Raw genomic sequence first — 14,749 nt, forward strand, 5'->3', positions numbered from 1 at the left:
GACTCTACGCATTACTCTGAACTACGGCAGGGCAGTTAACTCTAGGTTGGCTGTCTCACCTTTACACCTAATGAAGACAACGGAGGCAATTGTGGGAGAGGGGCGTCTCTAGGGTCCCTATAAAATAACTCCAGGCCTACCCCGTCATACGGGTGCATCCTATCCAAACCATCTGGGGGACGGAGAGAGAAAGAACAGAAACATACACGACAGTTGTGAGGACTATCCCGTGGTGCTCAGCAGGGAGGTACTACAACACACAGGCGCTAGTAGGAAGGCTACTGATTTCCACCTGCAAAGGGAACTCTGGATGTGCCTCCGGACCGGCTGGTCTCAGCCAGCCCTGTTAGCAGTGCTCTGGATTGTGGATGCCGAAGCCTTCAGTAAAAAGGTAAAGAGACTGCAACCCTGTGTCCTCGTCATTTACTGCGACCTACACCATCACCACCTATTCATCAAGGGAAGCCCTTTGGACATACTTCACCTGTGGGAAGTTACACCATCTAGCTGCCATTCCATCACCCCAGTGGACCCCTAGCAGCGTCGGTCACCCTGACCGAATACCACAGGTGGCGTCACGAACACTTGATAAACTTTCGCCTATACCTTTAATTGGGCGCCCCTTAGCAGGGCCACGGACCGGGTCGGGCCACCGTGACATCCCCAGAACCGAGACAGAGGGACCCGGTACCGAGTACCCCACTGCCCTGCATTTGGGGGCCGCTCCAAACTTGACGTCACGAACAGGATCTACTTAAGCCTGAGAGTCAGGTCATGTGTGCCTTGGAACTGTGACTGAATTGTGTTTGAATCGTGATTTATTGCAAAGACTGTGTATCGCTATTTGCTGCCAAAAGTTCCTGCCAAAACCGCCATTACAGCGCAACGAGGAGCGCAGAGAAAGAAGAAGGGCGTGCCATGGGAGGAGACTATCAGAGCGGCGCCAAAAGTGACGACTGCCCCCTTCGACTACTGCTGCAAGAAGATGACGTGCCCCGATGTACAGGAGAACCGCCCCCTGATTTGCTACGGCGGGAACCAAGACGAGGAGCTCCACCCTCAGAAGATGGCGGAACCATGTGTGCGTGCAGCTGCCAACTGCGAAACAGCGAGGGTGACTAGCGAGTACCTGAACGACGACGAAGTGACCCCGGACTGTCCCCGCCGACCAGAGGCGGATCCGGACCCACCGTCGCTGGAGGATCCACACCTCTTGGAGCCACAGGCGGAGGAGCTGAGCCAACCTACCCCGAATATGGAGCCAGCAGATGTGAAGCAATGGAGGTCGGAGCTGTCCCAGAGGGTCGCATCGAAAGAACCGCGGTCCGAGCCGCTGCCGACTCCAGTGTCCTCATCAATGGAACAGACCGGCATTGGTGGAACCACATCAGACACAGGTATGGAAAGCGTCCCTGCTCTCCCAACCGATCCTGCTCCCGTGACCGCTCCCCGTCCCAACAGTGACCCATTCCTCGCCGCTGAGCTGGTAGTGATAACCCCCGACACCATGGAGAAGCTGGTGCCTCCGTTACCGACAACTATGGGGGAACCACTAGATGTGAGCTCAGAGGGCGTGATCTTCCAATGGGATACCCCGAGGATTGGACCAGACGGGGCCAGGCAGGAGGGTCTCAGCATTGCTGTGCTCACCTGGGAACAATATAAACAATGCTTAATTCTACACTGGAAATAACGAAAAGAGACAGAACAAAGTGACCCACCGAAAGTACAAAACTCAAGGACTGAACGCGGTAAGAAAAATTTGGTAAAGCGGGGAGCTGTACTGGCCTTTCACCCAAAGCGGGGTTGGGGCTTTATGCAGGAGCCGGGACTGCCGACTGAAGTCTTCTTTACCAGTTACAACGTGAAGACCCCATTCCGCAACGGATATGACAACCAACTTCTACAAAGAGGGGACCAGGTGACCTACACTCGCCATCGGAGTGTGCAAGGGTGGTGCGCTCGGAACGTTCAACGATGCGAGCCTGCAGTGGCGCCACCTGCTGCCCTGACTACGGATACCTCTGACCTGACAAATTCTACTACTACCACCACTGTGTGCATTATTGCCGCTACTGAACTTGCTACCAAAGCTAACATTCGAATTCAGACCCCTGGTGACCTGGCCGCACCTGGGAGGCGAACCACTGACACTGACACCGCATCAGATGAGAACACGGACTCGAAGCTCTCCCGGTCAGGAAGCATCCGCTACCGACTGATGCCTTGCAACCTACTATGAGAATGGACCTCAGAATCGGAAAAACAACTGTAAATAGTTAACTGTTTGTCTGTCTGCTGTTTTGCTGCTAAAACCCGATCAGGGTTAGTTCTTAAAGGGATCCCTTTGTTGACCCGGGATCCCTATTGTTTCTAGTTTTGCATCGGTTCATCACTGTTTTGCTAAAGAACATTGGAATCATGAACTGCGCATGATTAAAAACTGCCTGTACACAGTTTGCACCTTCTTAAAGGTGCCCCTTACTGGTTTTACAAAAAGAAGAGCTTTTTGGAAGAGACTGTTCCTGATTACAGTGCGGAAGTTCTTGCTTTAAACTGATTTGCAAATAATTTGCACTACCTCAGAATAGACTTGGGTCCTCTTAAAGGGAATGTTCATTTTTTGCATTTAGTTGAAACCTGATAATGTGCCTTAAATAGTTACACAGTAATAATGTTTTACATAGTAGTAGTATGTAGTTAGAAAGATAGTGATAAGGAATAGAAATGTTGATAATGTTATTTGGATAAAACTGAAGTTAGAGTGATTACTAGGGCTGATGATAGAAAGCCAGGGAATGATGCAGTAGGCCCGTGGGGGTAGACAAGAGAGTTCTGCATATGAGAAAGAGAACTAAAGAAAAATGTTGATTTGCACTTTTAGTCTTATAGTATACCTTTAGTGGGTACCTGCCCTTACGCCCTTAAAGGAAAAGTTAAATTATTGTTCAAGAAAAGTTTGCACTTAGTAGATAGTAGATAGTATGCCCGGCTGGGTAATGATAGTTATTTATAGTTAGTTAATTATAAGTGTTACTTAAAATTTTAAGAACAATGTAAATATGTTTTTGTTTGTAACTTTCAAGTGTCCTCACCTCCCATAAAGGGAAGCACTGTTAAATTTCCTTGTTTACAGCATTCCAAAAATTTTGTATGTCTTTTGCTAACATGTATTGTTCTTCTTTTCCCAGTCCAGGAGTACTGGATTTAACGGGGGGGGAGTGCAGCACCCCAGAGTCCTGGTCGTTGCAGTATTGTCGCTCTGCCGCTAAGGGGAGTGATGGTACGTCTGATGGCACTAAATGAGTTCACCTGACCAGGTATCACAGTCACACACTACACTTCACACTCCGGCCACCAGGGGGAGCAAAAGGTTCTATGTATTAGGCTACTCCTCACACTCTGGTAAAACTGGGAGTCAGATAGGAAGTTAGGGAGAAGCTGACTGGGTTTTGCCCAGGTAACATCTTGTGAGAGGGGAGCGTTGCTTGGGAAGATTCAGGGAGGTCCCTGTCAGGGGTGGGATCCTGGCAGTGGCCTAGCACGAGACAGATCGTTACGGAGCAGCACCTGCACCTCATTGCGGTGGCATCCTAAGAAAGGACAAGAAGCGAAGTATATTGTGGAGAAGTGAGAAACGAGATCACAGCACAAAGGAGATAGAACCAGGAGGAGTCGTGCCCCGAGATCGGCAACATCCTTCTGAGGCGCGTAGCCAGAGGCCGGAACGCCGAGGGAGTAATAGACTCTACGCATTACTCTGAACTACGGCAGGGCAGTTAACTCTAGGTTGGCTGTCTCACCTTTACACCTAATGAAGACAATGGAGGCAATTGTGGGAGAGGGGCGTCTCTAGGGTCCCTATAAAATAATCCAATATCCAAACCATATGGGGGACGGAGAGAGAAAGAACAGAAACATACACGACAGTTGTGAGGACTATCCCGTGGTGCTCAGCAGGGAGGTACTACAACACACAGGCGCTAGTAGGAAGGCTACTGATTTCCACCTGCAAAGGGAACTCTGGATGTGCCTTCGGACCGGCCGGTCTCAGCCAGCTCTGTTAGCAGTGCTCTGGATTGTGAATGCCGAAGCCTTCAGTAAAAAGGTAAAGAGACTGAAACCCTGTGTCCTCGTCATTTACTGCGACCTACACCATCACCACCTATTCATCAAGGGAAGCCCTTTGGACATACTTCACCTGTGGGAAGTTACACCATCTAGCTGCCATTCCATCACCCCAGTGGACCCCTAGCAGCGTCGGTCACCCTGACCGAATACCACAGGTGGCGTCACGAACACTTGATAAACTTTCGCCTATACCTTTAATTGGGCGCCCCTTAGCAGGGCCACGGACCGGGTCGGGCCACCGTGACATCCCCAGAACCGAGACAGAGGGACCTGGTACTGAGTACCCCACTGCTCTGCATTTGGGGGCCGCTCCATATATATATATATATATTTGTCGCCTTTAAAGGAGGGGGGTCCAGACACATTTCCTGCACAGGGGCCCCAAGTTGTCTGTGTCCGCCCCTGATCCGCAGGATATCACTCCAATGTGTGAGTTCTGAAAATAAAGACACCATTTATGTTGAACTTTCTGTGGTCTCTGCCTATCTGTCACACTGCACCAACGCCGCTGCATTACAGTGCACATAACCACTTTCCGCTCCAAAAAACTCTAAAAAATCTGTGTGTATAGAAAACCATTTCCTCAAAACTTGGAGATTCTGCTAGTTTTTTTTGCTTCAAAAACTCACCAAAAAGACTCCATGTACACATAGTATGAGGGTATGTGTACACTGAGACTTTTTTAGCTGAATTCTGCCAGAAATTATTATGGTGTACAGCAATGCACTCATGGTTTTTGACTGCTGACGTTAAAAAAAACAACTCTATATTATGTGCACATACCCTAAAAATGATAGGATTTTGTACCTGAGTAATTGAACACCTTATTCAGCTAAGAAGACAAGAGCAAATCTATGGCCTGACCTGAGCATGGAATGACAGGATGAGTATTGATGCGGGACACATTTCTCATCTAAAAACTTTTGATTAGAATGTCAGACTTTTCGGAAGAAGTGAAGACGTTGCCCTCAGCAATCTCAGAGTTCAGCAACATATTTTACTACTAACATGACATTTCTTTTTGTGAAATTTTTTATGACAACAAAATAAAATTGAATTGCAACTAAAGATTAAAATTAGTCTTCATTAGGATGAGAAAAAAAAGTGGCACTCATCTTCCCATAAAAATCAATCCTTTATTTCGAAACACATTAGAAACTGGTTTCAGGAGGTGGCGAGTAGCACTGTGGACGACGGCCATTTTGCATTACTAATGCTTCAATGGATCGTACTACTAGTTACTAGAAGGACCCGTTGAATCGTTAGTATAATGTGAAACGGCCGTTATCCACAGTGCTATCCGCACCCTCCTGCAACCAGGTTTCAATGTGTCCCAAATAAAGGACTGATATTTATGGCAAGGTGAGTGCCACTCTTTTTTTCTCATCACTACGACACGGTGCTGGATCAATCTTAAGCTACTTTCTGAAGTTTAAAATTAGTTTCCATATAAAAAAATCCATCTCTTAAATTAAATAAATAAAACTGCCTGTATACTGTAGGAATACTCTGTTGCGATTATAGTCCCTTCTAAATGAGCTCTGGATTGAATAGCAAAACTAATGGTGTTTTTCCCAAAATCTCAAGTCATCTCCATTAGTGATGAGCGAGTGTATTCGTTGCTCGGGTTTTCCTGAGCACGCTCGGGTGACGTCCGAGTATTTTTTAGTGCTCGGAGATTTAGTTTTCATCACGACAGCTGAATGATTTACAGCTATTAGCCAGGCTCAGTACATGTGGGGGTTGCCTGGTTGCTAGGGAATCCCCACATGTAATGAAGCTGGCTAGTAGCTGTAAATCTCCGAGCAGTCATAAATACTCGGAGGTCACCCAAGCATGCTCGGGAAAACCCGAGCAACGAGTACGCTCGCTCATCACTAATCTCCATCTATCACATAGGGGATAACTTGATCACTGGTTATTTGAATGTTGGATCTTCTAGCAATCCTAAGAATTGGGATCTTGAACTCCAAAAATTGAAGTTTTACGGCTCTATCTTGAGTAGAGTTGAAGTGTGCATGCTCAGCGTACATGAGGACTGTTGCAAATTGCTGAATATGGCAGGATCCCTGAATTTGTGGGGCTTCTTGCAGTTAGACCGGCAGAGATCAGTAATGCTATGGATAGGTGGTAACTTATTATTTAGATTTTATTGGGCATCAATTTCAATCTCCACGATATGAATGAGATTAGTAATTTTGATGAGTGAACGTGCTAGGATAAGGGGTTATCTGAGCATGCTCAGGTGCCAACCGAGTGTTTTCGGCGTGCTCGACTAATATGTTCGAGTTCGGCTGCATGTCTCTCGGCTATTCCACAGTCGCAACACATGCAGGGATAGCCTGTTGGTTAGATAATCCCTCCATGTGTTGTGCCTATTGAACAGCCCAGAGACATGCAGCCGTGGGACTCGAATATATTATTCGAGCATGCCGAAAACACTCGGTTAGCCCCTGAGCATGATAACACCTTATCCGAGCACGTTCACTCAACACTAAAGTAACAATCAACTTACAGAAAGAAAAAAAACCAAAATGACGTATGAGAGTTGCAATTGGAATTGATAGCTCTGCACAAAGTCTCATTTCTTTAGAACTGCTGTGCAGAGCTCCGGAGAGTTTATAATGCACACAAATAAAAGAGAAAAAAAAAACACACACAAAAAATAACAGCTCCTAAGAATTTAAAATACACGCAAATAAAAGAAAAAAAAACATATCCTGAAAATGTATAATGAAATAAAATATAAAAACACACACAAAAAACAAAGTGTAATCAGTTCCTGAGAATTTATAATACACGCAAATAGAAAAGAAAGCAAAAAACCCCAAGACAAAAGCTCCTGAGAATTTTGTAATATATGTAAATAAAGAGGAAAACAAAAAAACAAACAAAAGCAACAGCTCCTGAGAATTTATAATGCACACAGGCAAAATATAAAAACACAGAAATAAAAAACAAAACAACAGTGTAAACAACAGATCCTGAGAATTTATAATGCATGGGAATAAAAAAGATAAACAAAAACATAAAAAAAAAACAACAAACAGTGCAACAGGTAATAAATGTCAAATTTGCTGCTGGATGTAAACAGCGGTGTGAATCCAGAACGGAGCCTTCTTCCACACTAGCGCCCCTTTAATGAAACATACACCAATTAGCGCGTGCACCACCTGAATAAAATATACATTAACTCTAAAAGGATATCCAACAAACCGGAAAGTGCACTATGATCATCATGTACGGCAGAAAGTGTGTGTCAGCAGCTACAACCTACAAGTTCACTCAAAGGCAACTTCACCCGAAGAAAGTCCTAACGTATTTATGGGGTCTAACGCACACAGTCCTCTTATGTCGCCCTACAACCTCCGAGTTGTCCGGAGCTATAATATGTCCCCTATGACAGTCCATGGGACCCTATTGTACCGCAAACTTCGTACGGAGGCACAGAAAGTTCCGCGTTACTCATGGCATGCTCCAGTGGAAGCTTTGCTTCTGGGGGAGAGTATCTTCATAACGTGGCGCCATATGGACAGCCTGTGGCGCTGTACTCTCCGCTGCTATTAAACGGTACAGCTTCATATAAAGGCAGCTATAACAAGATTATAAAGGGTTACACAGACGGACTCCAATTTGGGGAGGGTCGTACTATTTTGACCCTTTATTTTCAAGTTATAGATAGCAAAGTATGAAAATCATGGCACCTCTAATGATCAGCAGTATAATCATTTCCCTGCTGTCACCTATGGGGCAGTTCCACATTCTATTTAAACTCCCAACAGTTATATGTATACTAACCCTGGTTTATTCCTCCTGATTAACCCTTCCATCTAACCCAGTTTGATACTTGTTGCTGACCTTGGACCCTGGTTTATTACTCCTGATTAGCCTTTCCATCTAACCCAGCTTGATACCTGTTGCTGACCTTCTACTGACTTCATCCTCAGCTTGCCTGATGATTCTGCCTCTGATTCCATCCACCTGCATCTGACCTCGTCTTTCCTCCTGACCTCATCCCTGCCTTCTAAATTTGACTTGTACCTGGCCCCTCTGCCTTTGAGCTAGCTAGTTGACTTTCTTCAGGCAGCTTGCTCTACCGGCCAGGTGCTACTCTGTAGACACAACCCAGGGGTCCCTGTTGTGAGTCCAGATCCCTATTTAGGGATTAAACCATGATATTTAAGGTTTTTCTGAGATCTGCTATGCTTGATACTCCTCTTAAGATCCGTAAGGTTTCCGCTATCCATTTTCTTGTACTCTAATAAGGCTGCGTGTTTGTGTTTTTTTCTCATATCAAAGTTTGGAAAATCCCAATTCATCGGGAGTGGCACTGTTCACGCCAGTGTTGATGAGATGTTTTGGAGTAAGATTCTTCATGAATCAGCATTCTCTTATCAAAGGCGTCTGACGAGCGGTGTGCGCCTTACCAAAACGCCTACCCCAGTCCCTACTGGAGTAAGATTTCTGGTATAGTGATCACCACCGCCGCTGGTCATGAATTTGATGAGTAGCGGTCGCCACACCCCAACTTTACCCACTTTGCCAGAGCTGAGGCGTGAGAATGTGAAAAGTTTAAACATTTCAGAGCCATGAGTTGTGGCAAAATTCTGCAACTCTTCAAAGCTTTTTATGCCGGAATACAAGTGTAAAAAGCTTTAATGTATCTGGCAGTATGTGTTTTTGTAACAACTGGGACAACATGTGAACGCAGCCTAAGCTGTATAAAATGGGAAACCATTTAATTTCCCTAGTGGTGAAAACAGGCTTTCCAAATCAGTGATCATTTTCCCGATACGACCTGTGAACCGCACCATTTCCAGCAGGTTTTCAGGCCAATTCAACATGGATGTGGCCGTAGGATGGTGGTTTTCAACTATCTGCACCATCTCCCTCCTCCCCCACCCATATACAAGAAGACTTCCGTGAGGTCATTAAAAATATTGGAGTCCAAAACCATTTTAGCACATACTGTATATAAGGCGGCCATAACACGTTGGTCTACTGTCGGACAATCAGCCCAACTATCTAAGGTCTATTTCGGCACTGGGAATAGGAGAAATATTTATTTGCCGCTGGAACATTTCTGCTTTGAGCAGAGGACAAGATTGATCTGAGACCGGCTGACTTCTGAGAGCGTCTTGTCTGGCAATCCCAATGAAAAAAACATGATTGCCAAGCAATTTATCCCTAGCAACCAGTCCGTCAGATGACCGGCTCCGATCATTGTTCTGTACCAGCCCGTGTTATTGGAACTGAGCTGTGAGCAGAGAAGGAAGAAAAATCAGTGCAGGGGCAATCAAGACCCATCATTCTCCAGCTCACACTGCATTAGTAATCACAGTTTTTGGTATACGGAAAGAAACTACAAAAACTACATATGCCATGTGAAAATCATAACACCAACCATATCACCCATCCTTAAAGGGGTTGTGACAACTTTCCTTTTTTTAAATTAAATGCATGTAATAACAAACATTTTTACAATTTAGTTTAATTACAAAATGTTCACCGCTTTGCTTTTACAGGCACATTCAACTTAAATGTGGTCTGTGGTCATAATTAGCTGAGAATTAAAGAAAAAAGAGAGATAAAAGAGTTAGAAACTCTCCCATTGAGCTCACTGACAGGTCCTCAGTTAACTCCTTCTGCAGTCAGTAATATAGGCAGGACAACACAAAGGCAAACGGCGCATCATTTTTAATGAAACCCAATAGTAAAAAATGATTTTTAGTGAAAAATACATGCAAATAAAATGACAAAATCCAAAACCTGCTAATAAATTAGAACAGTATTTATTGGTCTACCATTGTTTACAGCTTTTATGGGAAGTCACTTCTAACACCTCACCCCTGATGAAGCAGCACATGACTTGGGAGCAGCGAAACGCGTGACTGTTTCCTTACATTTCCTGACCCTTCTCACCATCTTGGCAGTATTGCTTTATGATTCTTTATTCGTTAGTTTTGGTATTTTGATACAAGCAGTAGGATTTTTTTTATCTCTATTTATTGTGCCGCACTTCATTTTTATGTTTTTTTTTTTTAATTATTTTACTTCTTCATTATTGTGCCATTCTCTACCTTTAGTATCTTAGCATTTGAGGAGTCATAATTGAGGGTCTTCCCCCGGTAAATTATAAGGGTCACTTTAACCATACAGGGTTTCTTATTATGTGTTTTTTAATTGTTTTCAATCTGTGTATTATTTTGAAGTTTTTAGTTAAATTAATTCCGATACATAGATTTTTTTATTACCGTACATTTATTGGTGTCCACAGGTTTCTCTCTATGCGAATCTCTCTTTTTTGTATAGTATATTGTATTATATATATATATATATATATATATATATATATATATAATAGAAAAAATTGGAACAGCACAAATCCTTTACTTATCTTCGGGTGCAAGGCCCAGGCAACCCGTCCCTTGGTTGCTTTCAGTCCATATAAGTCACAAAAATAGGCAGCACTCCATATTCTCAAGATAATCTGCAGGTCTTTATTGAGCCCACATCTCGTGCACGAGATGTGGGCTCAATAAAGACCTGCAGATTATCTTGAGAATATGGAGTGCTGCCTATTTTTGTGACATATATATATATATATATATATATATATATATATATATATATATATATATATATATAATTTATTTATATTGCAAAGTATATATTTTTTTTTTTACATATTTTTAGGAAAGGGAACTATGTTTTATAGTAGTACCCTTTCCTCATCTTTTATTTATTTATTAGGCTATAACACAAGATAAAAAATAAAAAACAATCACAACAGTTTTGCGAAGCTCTAATTTCCCACTGACTGTATGAAATTAGATCTTCTTAAAGGAGTTGTCAATTTTGGACAAATTAAAAACATCCCTCAACGATAAGCACATCACAGGATGTCTCACTGCTGGGATCACTGGTGATCACCTGTAATCTATGATGGAGCAAGTGTTCAATTTTCCTGCAGTGCCACCACTGGTGTAATGAAGAATTGCACAATTCTCATTCACCCAAGCAATGCATGAACATTTTGGGTCCTCCACTCCACTTGGGTCATAACTTGGGAAAACCATCTATTAACTCACAGTTTATTAATGGGATAAGTGGAAAGGGTTTTTTATTTTCAAACGGACAAACCTTTTATTAGAATTTTTTGGGAAAATGATACCTGACCTCCTCAATGTATTACTATATCTTTAATTCTAAAGTGTGACGCTACCTATAGAAATCGAGGGATTATTGGAAGGTAGATGCAACGATTCACAGTAGAGGACGACAGATTCCAGGTTACAGGAAGGACACACATGGAGGCCTGGCTTAATACAGATTGATGTCGCTGTCCAGTGCAATTAATCTGTATGTAGAGAACAGTCCACATCATCCAAACTTTGTGAGAGTAGATAAATGTGATATGACACCTCCTTTAATTTTTGGTTCACGCACAGTTGAAAATAAATGCAATTCATATTTTTGGATGGGAAGAACATGTCATCCCATTCAACTCCGTTCCATCCCATCATGCACATAGTAGTACGTCCTGACCCGCTAATGTCAACTGTGTCACGGAATGACCCCCAAACGTGAAAACCCCAAACCCAGTATCTATGACCTCCGAAAACGTAAATAACCCCGTCAACTGTCTTCTAGAATTATATACACTTCATGCCTTGAAAATATATATTATGTGAACCCTCATCAGCCACATTGTGACATAGAATTGTATGAGATTTCGTCCATCCTGCAGGATAATAGGAGATCCATCTAAGGGTTGGCTGTCCTGTATGATTATATGCCATCCAGTGATATATCTATAAGCTACACTTCTCTTGTACCAAAGCCAGATCTATACTGCCCTCCCTTATGTCATCTTCTCCGAGAGACTGGTGTGTGATCAGATCACCCGAATCAGACACTCTCTGATCAATAGATGGATATGTAATTGGACTCGATCATTGTCATCTCCTGCTGAACACTGCCTGTAGGACGACTCCCCCTATAGTGCATTATACTGTAATTATATATACACGGGCTACATATCATATGGGTATTATATACAGCTCTGTGACTATGTAGCATACCGTACCAGTGTCGTTAAATGTATATTTTATAAGCTCTTCCCTAGAATACTGTAGAATTACCACTATACATGTAATTTCACATATAGCAGCACTGGATAAGAATCTGGAAAGTGCATGCAATCAATGACATATATATATATATATATATATATATATATATATATATATATATATATATATATATATATATATATATATATATATATATATATATATATATATATATATATACCGTAGGGAAAAAATACCTGTATAGTGTATACCCCATTAATCTGCAGCCTGCACCCCATGACTGAGCCTCTCATCAATCTTACGAATCACAACATCAAATGGGAGGACAATCTGCTGCTCAGCCGGAAAAAATATCATTCTTAGGTGGAAGCGATAATTCACCCCCCCCCATACAAAGGGGCTGCTACCGTTCCTACACGGGCGACCGGGCACCTCTGACTGTCTCCCATCCTGGCACACCGTCTCTTATTATCCAGCCTCGTCCATTGCAGTCTACGAAGATTACAAGGGAAATATTACATAGATGGAACTCTGGCTGCTAAATTCTGGGGAACGTTTGGGGCAGGCATTGAGAATGATATCTGGGAACATTTGGGGGGAGCTTTGGGGGAAACGAGAATTGGATTTTACATACGGAAATGTTTTGGGGCAGCTTTTGGGGGAACGTTGGAAGGAGCATTGGTTTTTACATATGGGAACATTTGGGGGGAGTTTTTGGGGAAACATTTGGGGGCACATTTGCTTTTACATATGGAAATGTTTGGGGGAGATTTGGGGGATTGTTAGGAGGAGCACTGGCTTTTACATATTGGAATGTTTGGAGCAGCTTTTGGGGGTAACATTTGAGGGAGCATTGGCTTTACTATATTGGAACGTTTGGGGCAGACTTAGGGGGGATTGTTTAAGGGGCATTGGCTTTTACATGTGGGAACATTTGGGGGGAGTTTGGGAGGAAACATTTGGGGCCTATTTGATTTTACATATGGGAACGTTTGGGGGGAGATTTGGGGGATTTTTAGGAGCACTGGCTTTTACATATGGGAATGTCTGGAGAAGCTTTTGGGGAAACATTCGGGGGACCATTGGCTTTTATATATGGGAATGTTTTGGGGGAGCATTGGCCTTTATATATGGGAATGTTTTGGGGGAGCAATGGCTTTTACAAGTAGGAATATTTGGGGAGCTTTTGTGGAAACATTTGGGGGAGCATTAGCTTTTACACATTGGAATGTTTTGGGGGAGCATTGGTTTTAACATACTGGAATGTTTGGGGCAGACTTAGGGGGAGCTTGTTTGAGGGGCATTGGCTTTTACATATGGAAACACTTGGGGGGAGCTTATAGAGGAATGTTTGGAGCAATTTTACCTAATTTTCCCCAGGTACAGAGCTGGGCATCGGGGCGTTTATAACTGCAGTTTGCAAGCTATCATGACATGGAGATGTTAAGATAAACTGGTTTATGGATCATGAAGAAATCCATTGCTAAATCACATCCTAAGTGACAGTAGGGACCCTGTGAGAAAAAATGCAAAAAATTGGGGTGCACAGCACAAATTTGGGAGTGCAAATGGCTGTCCATCTACTTCCACCTCCGCTGCTTACTGTTCGGTATAATCCAACTTTAGATGCCCCCACAGATCACATGAGGGTCCGACATCTACCACCCCTGATGGGAGGCAGCTCCCTGCACCCACTACACTGCCGACAACGCTGTGTCATTCAGGATGCCGTCCATGACCTCTGTCCCCTATAGAAATCTACAGATCACAAGCAGCACAATGGGAAGGATTACCTGCCTCCCTTCGCTGGGTCTTGGGCTTCTCTTTCCCGGTAAATCCGGAGTTTGGTTAATGGCTCAGGCTCCAGATATTCCAGATTTGTCCATTCCAAGATCCCTTAAACCTTTAATAACCCCCAAACCCCAGTGCAGAGCAGGATGTAGATCCCTCCAGAAATCCAAGGGAAGGAAAGAAGAGATGTTAGTGTCTTAGGATCCCACATCCCAGTGCGAAAGCAATATGGGGGTTCTCCTGTGTCCCCCCACCAGTGCTGCTTATAATCCAAGGTGAGGCTGGCACAGGGGGTTGTGCCACAGTGTGCCAGCTTGGAAGTAGTCCTGTGCCTGGAGGCTGGTGATGATCCTGGAGCCTGAAGAGTGTGGACGAGGCTGTGTCCCTACATCCTGCAGCTCCCTCCCAGCTCTGAGCATCCAGCGATCCCTGCCCTGCTCAGCAACACAGGGCCCCGCCCCCTCCGTGACGTCAGCTGCCACTCACACTGCTGCTGCCCCTGGTGCTGAGGCTGCTGCCCGTGCACAGTGTGGTGGCCGGAGCGTCAGTGTGCAGGAGAACGGACAGAGCAAAGGGTGAACTATGGGAGCCTGGCAACTAGCTATCTAGATCAATGTAATGAACGTCTTCCAAATGTCTTAGTCATATTGATATATAGATGACTTTAGGAAAGTTGAGAAAATATGTTAATTAAATCTATCTATCATCTATCTATCTTCTAATAACTATCT

At 43.7% G+C, this 14,749-nt stretch overlaps 1 protein-coding gene and 1 long non-coding RNA gene across 6 annotated transcripts in view; one reads left to right on the forward strand and one right to left on the reverse strand.

The window, feature by feature from the left end:
- LOC143805813 (leucine-rich repeat and fibronectin type III domain-containing protein 1-like protein) overlaps nt 1-14,441 on the reverse strand; it is a 797,917-nt gene extending 783,476 nt beyond the window's left edge. For 4 of the 5 annotated variants that reach the window (XR_013221333.1, XR_013221332.1, XM_077285500.1 and 1 more), the window contains exon 1: nt 14,021-14,441. The gene's annotated coding sequence lies outside the window, so the exon portion shown is untranslated. The remainder of the gene's footprint in view (nt 1-14,020) is intronic. The other variant, XM_077285501.1, reaches the window with a different exon arrangement.
- A 90-nt stretch (nt 14,442-14,531) lies between these two features.
- The window catches only part of LOC143809404 (uncharacterized), a 147,644-nt gene continuing 147,426 nt past the window's right edge, over nt 14,532-14,749 (forward strand). The window contains exon 1 of the long non-coding RNA XR_013222266.1: nt 14,532-14,633. This is a non-coding gene — a long non-coding RNA (uncharacterized LOC143809404). The remainder of the gene's footprint in view (nt 14,634-14,749) is intronic.

The sequence above is a fragment of the Ranitomeya variabilis genome, chromosome 2, assembly GCF_051348905.1.
Source record: "Ranitomeya variabilis isolate aRanVar5 chromosome 2, aRanVar5.hap1, whole genome shotgun sequence".
NCBI lineage: Eukaryota > Metazoa > Chordata > Amphibia > Anura > Dendrobatidae > Ranitomeya > Ranitomeya variabilis.